Below are 11,684 nucleotides of genomic sequence, written 5' to 3' on the forward strand. Positions count from 1 at the left end.
CAGCGACAGCGCAGCCAAATCAAAGGAACCTAGGTCCCCAAATAACGGCACGACGCGGGTCCCCTCCCTCCCCACACCCGCAGACTCAGCACCCCTCAACTCCAGCTGTGATAGGAGCCCAAGATGAACTTCTGTTGTGTGAAGTCATTGAGATTTTGGACATGCATTAGTTAGCCCGCTCTTCTTAGTTTCATGCCTAATTATAGAAGAATACATTTATACCCATCAAAGAAAGCCTAACAGAGGAAGAGACTTGGACAAGGATGGAAAAGTTTAGCCAGGCTAATATAAAAAGATACGACTATAACCTATTTCCTGGGTGACCCTAGCCTGACGCCTTGCAGTTCTGGAGTCCCACTTTGCCCGGACTCCACCATCTCTCCCGATGCAGACTTTTGGGTTCTAGATCTCTTCCTTGAGGCCAACCCTTTACCTCCTCTAGGCTTCTTCCAGGTCTGTGAGGGCTGGCTATTGCTCAGGGTTGACTCCCTGCTACCCTCGAGTACTGGCCCTTGCCTCTCCTTGGCTCAGGTTCGTCTCCTTATCTTCACCCTGTGCCTTGTTCTTGGCCATGGCCTTCAGGCTCCTGGCCTGGCTCCCACCAGGTACCCAGAGTTCTCCCTGCACACCCTCTCCTAATGCAGGAGTGATCCCAGTAACCCTTGGTGGAGTCACCTTCTGAGGGGTAGCCCAACACATTGTAATTATTTTTCCTTTCCCATAAGTTCTGAGTGGATTAAGTTCTAAGAATATCCATATTTATGCTCTTAGCTATTCCTGTTATCTGAATTACATGAAAGAAAAAAACCCTTTATCTTGAACACCTGTGTGTGAACCAATGTGTTAAACATTGGTGCGTTTCATTTAATCTACTACTAGTAGCCTTACTACCCTTTGAGGGTAGTATTGTAGCTGCACGTTTCCAGAAGAAAAAAAATGAGGCTTTATAAAATTAGGGTTTGGCTGAAGGTCACACAGCTAGTAAGAAGTGGGGCCAGGAGTCTGAACTAGGTTTATTTCATCCCAAAGCCCATTGGTTCCCTTTCCACTCCACAGTATTGACTGTGACCACCCCATTCTGGGCTACAGGGTTTCAAACAGGTATACAGAGTTCAAGGTAAACTGGGGAAACAGAAAGCACAAATGTATGGGATATCTCCTGGCCATCAGACTAATTCATATTTCTCTTAGCAACATGAGGAATAAAACAGACAAGTGCCTATCATCTTCCAGTAACATCAAGGTGAGTAGATGGGCAGTAGTCGAAAATAATCATGGTGGGGCACCTGGGTGGCTCAGTCTGTTAAGCCGTCGACTCTTGACTTCAGCTCAGGTCACGATCTCAGGGTCCTGAGAACGAGCCCCACATTGAGCTCCATGCTGGATGTGGAGTCTGCTTAAGATTCTCTCTCTCTCTCTCTGCCCCTCCCCACTGTACACTGTGTGCACGCTCTCTCTAAAAAAATAAAAATTTTAAAGAGTCGTGGTAAAATTTAATAAGGATAAAACCTCAAATGGCAAAGTACAAATGTACTCCTCAAGAGGGCTTATTTTGCATAAACTTACTTAAAAAGTATTCTTGGGTTCATAGTGACCCAGCAGAACCACCCCACTGTTGCTTTTGATGTTGATGATTATGTTGAACATTTTATTATTTTTTTTAAGATTTTATTTATTTATTTGACAAAGAGAGAGAACGAGCACAAGCAGAGGGCCCAGGAGAGGGGGAAGCAGGCTCCCCGCTGAGCAGAGAGTCCAATGCGGAGCTCAATCCCAGGACCCTGGGATCATGGCCTGAGCCAAAGACAGACACCAACTGAGCTACCCAGGTGCCCCCATCTTATTGTTATTCTTTAAAGCACACCTCCAGGAGTTATTACCAAAAGCACGGCATGGAGAAGCCACGATGTACTCTTTCCACTCTGTTTAACCTTGGTCAGGATTTCATTGGATTAATGCAGTCATTTTTGGAGCCACTCATTGCGAGTGATATGTGAAGATCTTGGACATGTCTCAGGGCAAAGCAATAAAAATGACTGGCTTGGGGTAAAGAGCCTTATTAACAAAGTCCAGGGGAACCAGATTTATTGAGTAGCAACAGAGATCTGTGACTAGGATAAAAAAGGAATTTTGGTCAATGTAGTAGTATTTTTCAAAACATGCACAGACCCATATGTATTGGCATCAGCTGAAATGCATGTAAGAAATACAGATCTTGGGAAAATCCCAAACCTCTAAATCATACTTCTGTTGAGGGGGGAGCCCCCCCAAGGCTTATGCACACTGAAGTTGACAATCTTTGTACCAGTGATTCTTGGCCTGAGCTGCAAGTTGGAATCACCTGGAAACCCACCCCAGAGATTCTGATTAATTGGTCTGGTATGACCTTAGGGCATCAGCTGTTAAAAACAGCTTTGGCAGGTGACTTTAAGTGCTCCCAAGGTTGAGAACCTCCCCTCTGTGCGAAGCTAGAAGGTCTGAATGCCAGCAAGCAACTGTTCATCTTCAATTGAATGGTGGAGAAATGGGCTTATTAAGTTTGTGGAACATTTTCGTTAGATAATTCCTTTACATGCACTGTGAGTCACCTTTCCAAGATAAATGCATTTTATTTTTATAACAGTGATTTGTCTGCTTTCGTAATTAGAACCTGGGACTCCGAGTCACTGTGAACCAAAGTCATGATTTTCTCTGGCTTTTGGTTCTTCCCTCTCCCTGTGATTCTGGTTTCTCTCACAAGATGACTGGGAGCAATGACAAATAAAAATATTATAGAGTGCTTTTAAACAATGATGTAGGTCACACAATGACCTGAGGCGTTGGGGCTCACTGTGGTCTTCCTCTTCTCTGGGGTTCTGCATTGTCTTTGACTCCTGCTACCAAATCTGGACTTTAGGGTTGGAGACAATGACAGCAGGTGTGTTTGCAGACAACATTTGATTAGGGCCCAGAGAACAGGTACTTTTCCAGTTGGGGAAATGTCCTGGTAGCCATCAAGTACAGCAGAGCAAGAAGAGTAAGGGTGATGATGTTGCTGCTATTAGTCATTGTGCCTTACGTTACATCTGAGTCCACACCAGAGATCTTTGCATTCAGGACCTTATCTGATTGTGTAATGACATTAATTGGCCCTGGAAGGGATTTGGTGGAATTTCTGGTACTGTTTCTTCCGTTATACTCTTGAAATTACATTTTAGGTAATTGGTCTCTTTCTCTATAGAACATAATTTTTCTCGTTATCTTTCTTTCTAATTGTGGTAAAATACCCATAATAAAAGCTACTACTGCAACCATTTTTTTAATTTAAATTCAGTAATTAACATAGACTGTATTACTGGTTTCAGAGGTACAGGTCAGTGATTCATCAGTCTTATATAACACCCAGTATTCATTACATCATGTGCCCTCCTTAAGGTCCATCACCCAGTTACCCCATCCCCCCACCCCCCTCCCCTCCAGCAACCCTCCGTTTGTTTCCGACGATTAAGAGTCTCTTATAATTTGTCTGTTTCTGATTTTGTCTTGTTTTATTTTTTCCTCTCTTCCCCTGTGATCCTCTGTTTTGTTTCTTAAATTCCACATATGAGTCAGATCGTACTAGTGATGATCTCTGATTGACTTATTTCACTTAGCATGATACCCTCTAGGTCCATCCACGTCATCGAAAAAGATTTTATTTTTTGATGGCTGAGTAGTATTCTGTCGTGTGTAGAACACTACATACCACATCTTTATCCATTCATCTTATTGCATCCATTTTGAAATGTACCGTTCAATGGTGGTAAAACACTCACACTCTGCAACTAATCTCCAGAATTCTTTTCACTTTGCAAAACTGAGACCTTACCCATTAAACAACTTCTTCTCATTCTCCCATCTCCCCAGCTACATACCATCTCTTGAACCTGAGAGTTATCAATTTAATCTACTCTTTAAAATTTTCCTAAAATTCACAGCCCTACAAAGTTTACTCGGTGTCGCCACATTTGCCAATCCAATCTTTTTTTTTTAATATTTTATTTATTTTTTGACAGAGATCACAAGCAGACAGATAGGCAGGCAGAGAGAGAGAGGAGGAAGCAGGCTCCCTGCAAAGCAGACAGCCTGATGCGTGGCTCGATCCCAGGACCCTGTGACCATGACCTGAGCCGAAGGCAGAGGCTTTAACCCACTGAGCCACCCAGGTGCCCCCCAATCCAATCTTTCCTTTAGGAAAGGAAAATATTTCCTTTCTCCTTTGTTAGTCCACATATCACTGGGCTAAGACACCACATGCTCCCAAGAAAGTACATTCTGGCTTTGCATTAGGTAAAATGTCTGTCCATTTAACAAAAAATAAAAGTGGAATACTATGAACTGAATTTCACTGGGTGAAAATTTAAGTCTCATAATATCGGTACTAGAGAAATAGTTAATTCTCAAATGTTGGGGGAAGAGTAAACAGATTCCACAAATTAGACAGTATCTATCAAAATAAAAAATGTAGACATCTCTTTATCAGCTACTCAGCTGTCAAAGCTTTACATATGTATTCACAGAAATAAAGTATAACTTAAATCTGAATCAACAGGGGACTGATAAATACTTACAGTATACTATATGATGAACTATTATACAACTGTTAATGTGAGAGTTCTGTGGGTGCTGATATAAGATCTGAAATATATTATTGAATAAAAAATTCGAGGCATATAGAATGACATAAACCTTTTGTGAAAAAAATTATTTTTTATTTTTTATTTCCTGAGGGACAGAGAAAGAGAGAGAGAGAGAGAGATGGGGGAGCGGCAGAGGAAGAGGGAGTGAGAGGATCCCAAGCAGACACCAAACTGAGCTCCGAGCCCAACATGGGGCTCAATCTCAGAACCTTGAGACGACCTGAACTGAAATTAAGAGACGCTTAACTGACTGAGCCACCTGGGCACCCCCCAAACCTTAATTTTATACACACACACACACTCACATCCCTTGGTGTCTAGAGATACAGTTCCTTTTCTGGAAAGATTCCCAAGCAATTGTTAACAACTGCAGCTTGGTGGAAATAGACAGGTGGTTGTGGGTTGGGGGAGGGGAGAAATACATCTGTGTTTCATTTAAACCTCTCAGTACTACTGGAATTTTTAAAAACGTGTGCTTGTATTACTATAGAATTGTTTTTAAATGTCAACTGCATTAACTAGTCAGTGGAATTACAGCTCATTTAAATTTTCTTTTTATCATTTTCTATAGATCCCAAAGTACATTTTAAAGATTTCTATCCATTTGAAAGGCAAAACAAAATATAAAATTTCTTGCTTTAGATATTTGGCCAAATAATCACTTTCATGACTAATGTAAGTCAGTCTTCCATCGTTTATGTGTCTACAAAGAAAACAAGCCACAACCAAATCAACCAAACAAACAATCCTGCTTGCTTGCCTTTTTTTTTTTTTTTTTTTTTTAACCACAGCACTTTATTTTCCTCACACAATGACATATTGCTAGGGCCTAATATTCTCACATGACAGTAGAAATCACGGGGATGCCTGGGTGGCTCAGTTGGTTAAGCCGCTGCCTTCGGCTCAGGTCATGATCCCAGGGTCCTGGGATCGAGTCCTGCATCGGGCTCCTTGCTCGGTGGGAAGCCTGCTTCTCTCTCTGCCTCTACCTGCCTCTCTGCCTGCTTATGTTCTCCCTCTCCCTCTCTCTCTCCTCTCTCTCTCTCCCTCTGGCAAATAAATAAATAAATAAAATCTTAAAAAAAAAAAAAAGAAATCACAATCTGTTGTCATCTCTTAAAGAATTGAGGATTGTGTGCAAAAACCTTACATAAATTAAAAGAATGAATAAATTTACAGGTGTAAATGCAAACCATTTTCCAACTCAAGGCAATTAACAGCCCAAGGTGTTCTGGCAGGAAAACATTGGGTAAGAAAGCAAAGTGGGTCCTGAGGCTCCCACCTTCCCATCCCTGTTATCCCAATGGACCTGCGAGACAGAAATGGCAGTTGTTTTCAGGGCTCTTGCCAGCCTCTAGAGAAATCCTGGAATAGGCAGCTCTTAACACAGATCAAGAAACTCACACAGATCAAGAAACTCAGGGTCTTGCAGATTCTCCAGTCAATGGATTTTTCTTCCATAACCATGTTCTCAACCTCAGGCACAAAGTGACCAGCCAGAGGTGCTAAGGGTTTAAATCAAAGATATATACTGGGTATTAAACATAAACTAAGGCAACAGTTAACTTGGATACAAGGTAAAGATCAGCAGCAAGTTCCACAATCAGTGCTGATATCAGATGTGAGCTTCAAGGACACACTTCTTTCCAAAGCCTCGTGCCAGTTTCAGGAGGCCGGCATGAGGGTATACATTGACCAGGGCAAATTCATACTCGGGAATTCACTCATGGAGGAAATGCTACACATCTGCTCCAAGTCCGTTTAAAAGTATTTGCAGTGGGGGCGCCTGGGTGGCTCAGTTGGTTGAGCGGCTGCCTTCGGCTCGGGTCATGATCCCAGCGTCCTGGGATCGAGTCCCACATCGGGCTCCTTGCTCGGCGGGGAGCCTGCTTCTCCCTCTGCCTCTGCCTGCCATTCTGTCTGCCTGTGCTCGCTCTCTCCTCCTCGCTCTCTGATAAAATCTTTAAAAAAAAAAAAAAAAAGTATTTGCAGTGCACAACGGAGGGGCCCGACTCAACATCCTCCTGCTTGCTGATCCACATCTGCTGGGAGGTGGACAGCGAGGCCGGGAGGGCGCCCCTGGTCCACACCCAGGACTTGCGTTCCGGAGGAGCGGTGATCTTGACCTTCATCGTGCTGGGCGCCAGAGCTGTGATCTTCTGCATCCTGTCGGCGATGCCCGGTACACGGTGGCCCCGCCCCGCAGCACCGCGCGAGCATAGAGGGCCTTCCGGATGTTGACGTCACACTTCTGATGGAGCGGAAGGTGGTCTCATGGACACCACCCGACCCCATGCCCAGGAAGGAAGGCTGGAAGAGCGCCTGCGGGCAGCAGAACCGCTCGCTCCGGACGGTGATCACCTGCCTTGTGGGGCAGCTCATAGCTCTTCTCCAGGGAGGAGGACGACGCGGCCGTGACCATCTCCTGCTCGACGTCCAGGACGACCGAGCAGCGCTTCCCCTTGATGTCACGCATGATTCCCCGCTTGACGGTGGCGGCGGCGAAGTGGCAGCCACACTCGCAGAGGCTCTTCATAAACTAGTCCGTCAGGTCCCGGCCAGCTAGGTCCTGACACACGATGGCGTGGGGGCAGGGCGTACCCCGCGTAGATGGGCACAGTATGGGTGACCCTGTCCCCAGAGTCCATGACAAGACCAGTGGTGCGGCCAGAGCCATGCAGGGACAGCACAGCCCAGATGACCACATACATGCCTGGGGTGTTGAAAGTCTCAAAAATGATCTGAGTCATCCCACAGTTGCCCTTGGGGTTCCGGGGGCCTCGGTCAGCAGCACGGGTGCTCCTCAGTGGCCATGCGCAGCTCGTTGTGGAAGGTATGGTGCCAGATCTCCTCCACATTGTCTCAGTTGGTGACAGTGCCGTGCTCGACGGGGTACGGGAGGGTCAGGATGCCCCGCTTGCTCTGGGCCTCGGCGCCGATGTAAGAGTCCTTCTGGCCCATTCCAACCATCACGCCCTGGTGTCGGGATCACCCAAAGATGGACAGGAGCGCAGCTCCGGGGGGAGCCATCCCCAGCAAAGCCTGCCTTGCACATCCTGGGGCCATAGTGGATGGCGAGCGCAATCATCTCCTCTTCCATTGGGGTGCGTGGAGGACGACACGGAGGGCCCTTGGCGGGGGAATGCAGGGCGCCAGCCATCTGGCCCAGTGAGACAGCTCTATTCTCTTTTTGACACCAGAATAAATGACATTTACTAAAAATCCCCTCAGTTTTCTCTTTGGTCCTCTGAAAGCAGTCTTTGTAGAATCATTGTAGTTTTATTATTTCTTTAAGCCTTCCTGCAGTTTTTATGATTTCCTATAGATTTTGCTTAGACAATTTTCCTCAAAGACTGTGTTATTACACTGAATAGACTAGAACATCTACAGATCCCTCAGGGTCTCAGGCACTTGAAGAACCTGTGTCATAATAAAATTGCCCTTTTTTGCTTCTTGTAGTCCTGGGAGTTAAGCTTTATTACAAGTGAAAATATTCTGCTATAAGCTTTATTACAAGTGAAAATATTCTGCTAATCTCAGGTCAAAGAGATAAAGTGTTAATATCCATACTCTGAAACTTAGCGCCATAGAACAAAACTAAAACTGTCTTCCCACTTCTGGAAACAAGCTCAAGACTTCCACAGATATCATGCAGCAAAAGTTTGGTAAGAAAACCATTTCCTTTTTTCTGTTGGAAAAGACATGGGAGAATTGATTTTCTGGTTATTAGAGTTAATATAATGTTTATCTCTGTGCATGAATAAACACATTGAGCAATTACACGAATCAATGCTGTAAGTCAATGAATAAGCCACACTGTTGTAAAATCAATTCTTAATGATTTTATGTTTTCACTTAAAATGGATCACTTGGAAAGACAATAAACAAAACCCAAACTCACTTGTAGTTACCATTATATTAGTCACAAAAAAAGTCCAGGCTGCATTATACAATTTTAAATGGCGTTCCCAATTGAACTCACCCTTACTATGTCCCAGCATAAAAATGCAGAATGTACTTATTTAGAATTGAGTAGTACTCATTGGAAAATAAATTTCTGGCAAAAGCACAAACTATGTGTGGTTCCCATAGAATTAAACAAAAATAGATATCGTTCAAAATAACAATAAGAATCCCATGGGACTGACTAATAAAAGATGGCTGGCACAATTTGAATTCCAGTGTAAGGGCTACAGAGAACTTTAAAAATTGGTAACACGGTGGAATCATTTATCATTCTTTGCAACTATCACTGCCATGTTGGAACGCTCTTGGAGACCATGCCTTCAAAAAGAGCTCAGGCTACTGACACACTGGGAAAAAGAGGATGCGTCTTCTGTATTTGGGTTTTCAACAGTGACAGTGGGCTATCCAGACAACACAGATGTAGGCATCCTGCTGATTATAGCAAGATCAACTTCCTGTTTAATTTGTGCTAAAGTTTCTAAAATGTCATTCCACAGATCAGTCGCTTTTCTTGCTATCAGATTCTCAAATAATATAATCAGAATATAATGTTCTTTAAGGTTTTTCAGATAAGGATGAAAATCATCAGGGCACCTTGGTGGCTCAGTCAGTTAACTGTCTGCCTTCGGCTCAGGTCATGATCTCAGGGTCCTGGGATTGAGCCCCTCATTGGGCTCTCTGCTCAGAAGGGAGACTGTTTCTTCCTCCTCCTTTGCCCCTCCTTCTTCTCATGCTCGCTCTCTCAAATAAAATCTTTTTTTTAAAAAAGGGTGAAAATTATGTCACGTACCATATGATTGCATTCATATGTGGAATTTAAGAAACAAAACAAAAAACAGACTTTTTTTTTTTTAGATTTTTTATTTACTTTTTTGACACAGAGAGAGAGAGAGCACTAGCAAGGGGAGTGGCAGATGAGGCAAAAGCAGGCTCCCTGCTGTGCAGAGAGCACAACATGGGGCTTGATCCCAGGACCCTTGCATGGCTTAATCCCAGGACCCCAGCATCATCACCTGATCTGAGTCACCCAGGCACCCCCAATTTTGAGTGTTTTAGAGAGGCAGTTTCCCTGACAGCAGCCATGACTCTGATACCTGCATGGCTATTCGAAGACCATGGAGATGGGAAGATGGGAGTCCTGTCCACCAGCAAATGTGAGAGGCCCCTGTAGAGAACTACTCCCTAGTCTGTGGGGCTTGTGTGGACCTGGTCACTTGATCTAGTAACAAAAACAGCAGGGATTTTGTTTTTTTCTTTTGAAAGGACTGGGGAGTGGGGAATAATCCCATCCATCCATTTGCAAAGGCAAGCCAGCTAACTAATACTTAGACACACACATAAATGACTTGCATTTTATGCATTCCTTACTGGAACCTGTTCCTTCTAACATCTCTTAAAAAACTCTTTCCAGAAAATAAATAGGCACAGGAATCTTTACTCTATTTTAAATGACTATATTTTCTAAGATACATATTCTAAATAAAGGATCTTTCCTGATCACTGAGTTTATTATATAAAAATTCTTACAAAGGTATAAAAATTACGGGGCACCTGGCTGGCTCAGTTGGTAGAGCATATGATTCTTGATCTAGGGATCCTGAGTTCAAGCCCCACACTGGGTGTAAAGTTTATTTTTTAAAAAAAAAATCATATAGGAACACCTCGGTGGGTTCAGTTGGTTAAGTCTCTGCCTTTGGCTCAGGTCACCATCCCAGGCTGCTGGGGTAGAGTCCAGTGGGGAGCTTGCTTCTCTCTCTGCCTCTGCCTGCCACTCGGCCTGCTTGTGCTCTCTCTCTCTGATAAATAAATAAATAAAATCTTTTAAAAAATTATATACATAACCATTTAGCTATGTTTCTTTTTTTTATATCAATTGCTTTTATTGAACACAGTAAAAATTACATGACACTGGAAAGGGTTTGGGACTATGCTGCATTTATAATATGCAAAGGGAACTGAAAATCTGATATGACAATTTCTTTGTTTTTACTTTATTTTTGAAACTCCACTATAATGGCCCTTATGGTAGACTATGTTCCATCAAAAATAATGTGACTTTTAATCTTTCATCCTGAAGTACCCCAAGTGTCCTTTACAGAGTGCGGTTGGTATCATCACAAAGATTAGGGGCCCTCAATGGTTAGGCTTTTCAGGGAAACAGAGAAAGAGCTGTGCAGACTGCTCCATGGTTTGGGGAGGGCTCCCTGTGACATTAATCTACAAGCTATAACAAGTATGCAACGTAAGACAAAGAAGCCTATGACATACAAAAAGGGCATGTTACTAATTAAGAGAGACTGTGTTTCCTGGATAAAAGGAAGAAGGACCGTTTCATACCTAATGCTGCCCTGGTATTTCTTACCATAATCAATTGCAACTGTGTAATAAAAATTTCCCCTTGCTTTCTTTATAAAAATCATCCTGAGAAAAGACAGTGACCCCTTTCAGCACCTGGCTCCTATTTTAATAGGGTCTGATGTCTCCACCCTCACCAAAATGGGCTTCAGCGTGGAAACTTGTATAACTGTTGTAAATTCACATTAGGCCCAACTCTTGAGGCAGTGCTAGACGGGACAGGAGGAAATGCCTCTGCACTCAGCCATTTTCCCTGACATACTCAAGGACAAGTAAGATTTCTCTAGGGCTGTAAGGAGGCCATCTGCCATGGTAGTGGGAACTCAGTTGGTCTGGCCGTGCTAAAGGCAGAGAGACAACCAATTAGGATAGATGATGTTCTCCCTGCCTTCCCAAATTCCTTCCCACTGGGCTAGCTGATGCCTGAAATTCTCTGATCAGAGTTTCATCCTTTACCTTCCTAATGAGGATACTCCTGAGAAAGAAAACATATCAAACCTTGGTTTATTTTCTCTTTTCTGTCTCTTTGCAGGAAGGAGTTGAGCAAATTGTTTCTTGAAAGCAGTGTAATAGAGAATAGGGTTACTGCGTAAGGGGATAAGGAGAAAACAGAAGAGGGAAAACTCTCTAGCCAGCTTCTCTTGGGCCATGTGGAAATGCTAGGTCCCTTCATCCTGGGAACATCCGCACCATTAATGGAACAGT

The 11,684-nt window shown here is 43.6% G+C and overlaps 1 pseudogene; it reads right to left on the reverse strand.

Moving 5' to 3' along the window:
- Window positions 1-5,720: 5,720 nt before the first annotated feature.
- LOC116568600 lies at window positions 5,721-8,153 on the reverse strand (annotated as a pseudogene).
- Window positions 8,154-11,684: the final 3,531 nt, after the last annotated feature.

Source organism: Mustela erminea, chromosome 11 (assembly GCF_009829155.1).
Source record: "Mustela erminea isolate mMusErm1 chromosome 11, mMusErm1.Pri, whole genome shotgun sequence".
NCBI lineage: Eukaryota > Metazoa > Chordata > Mammalia > Carnivora > Mustelidae > Mustela > Mustela erminea.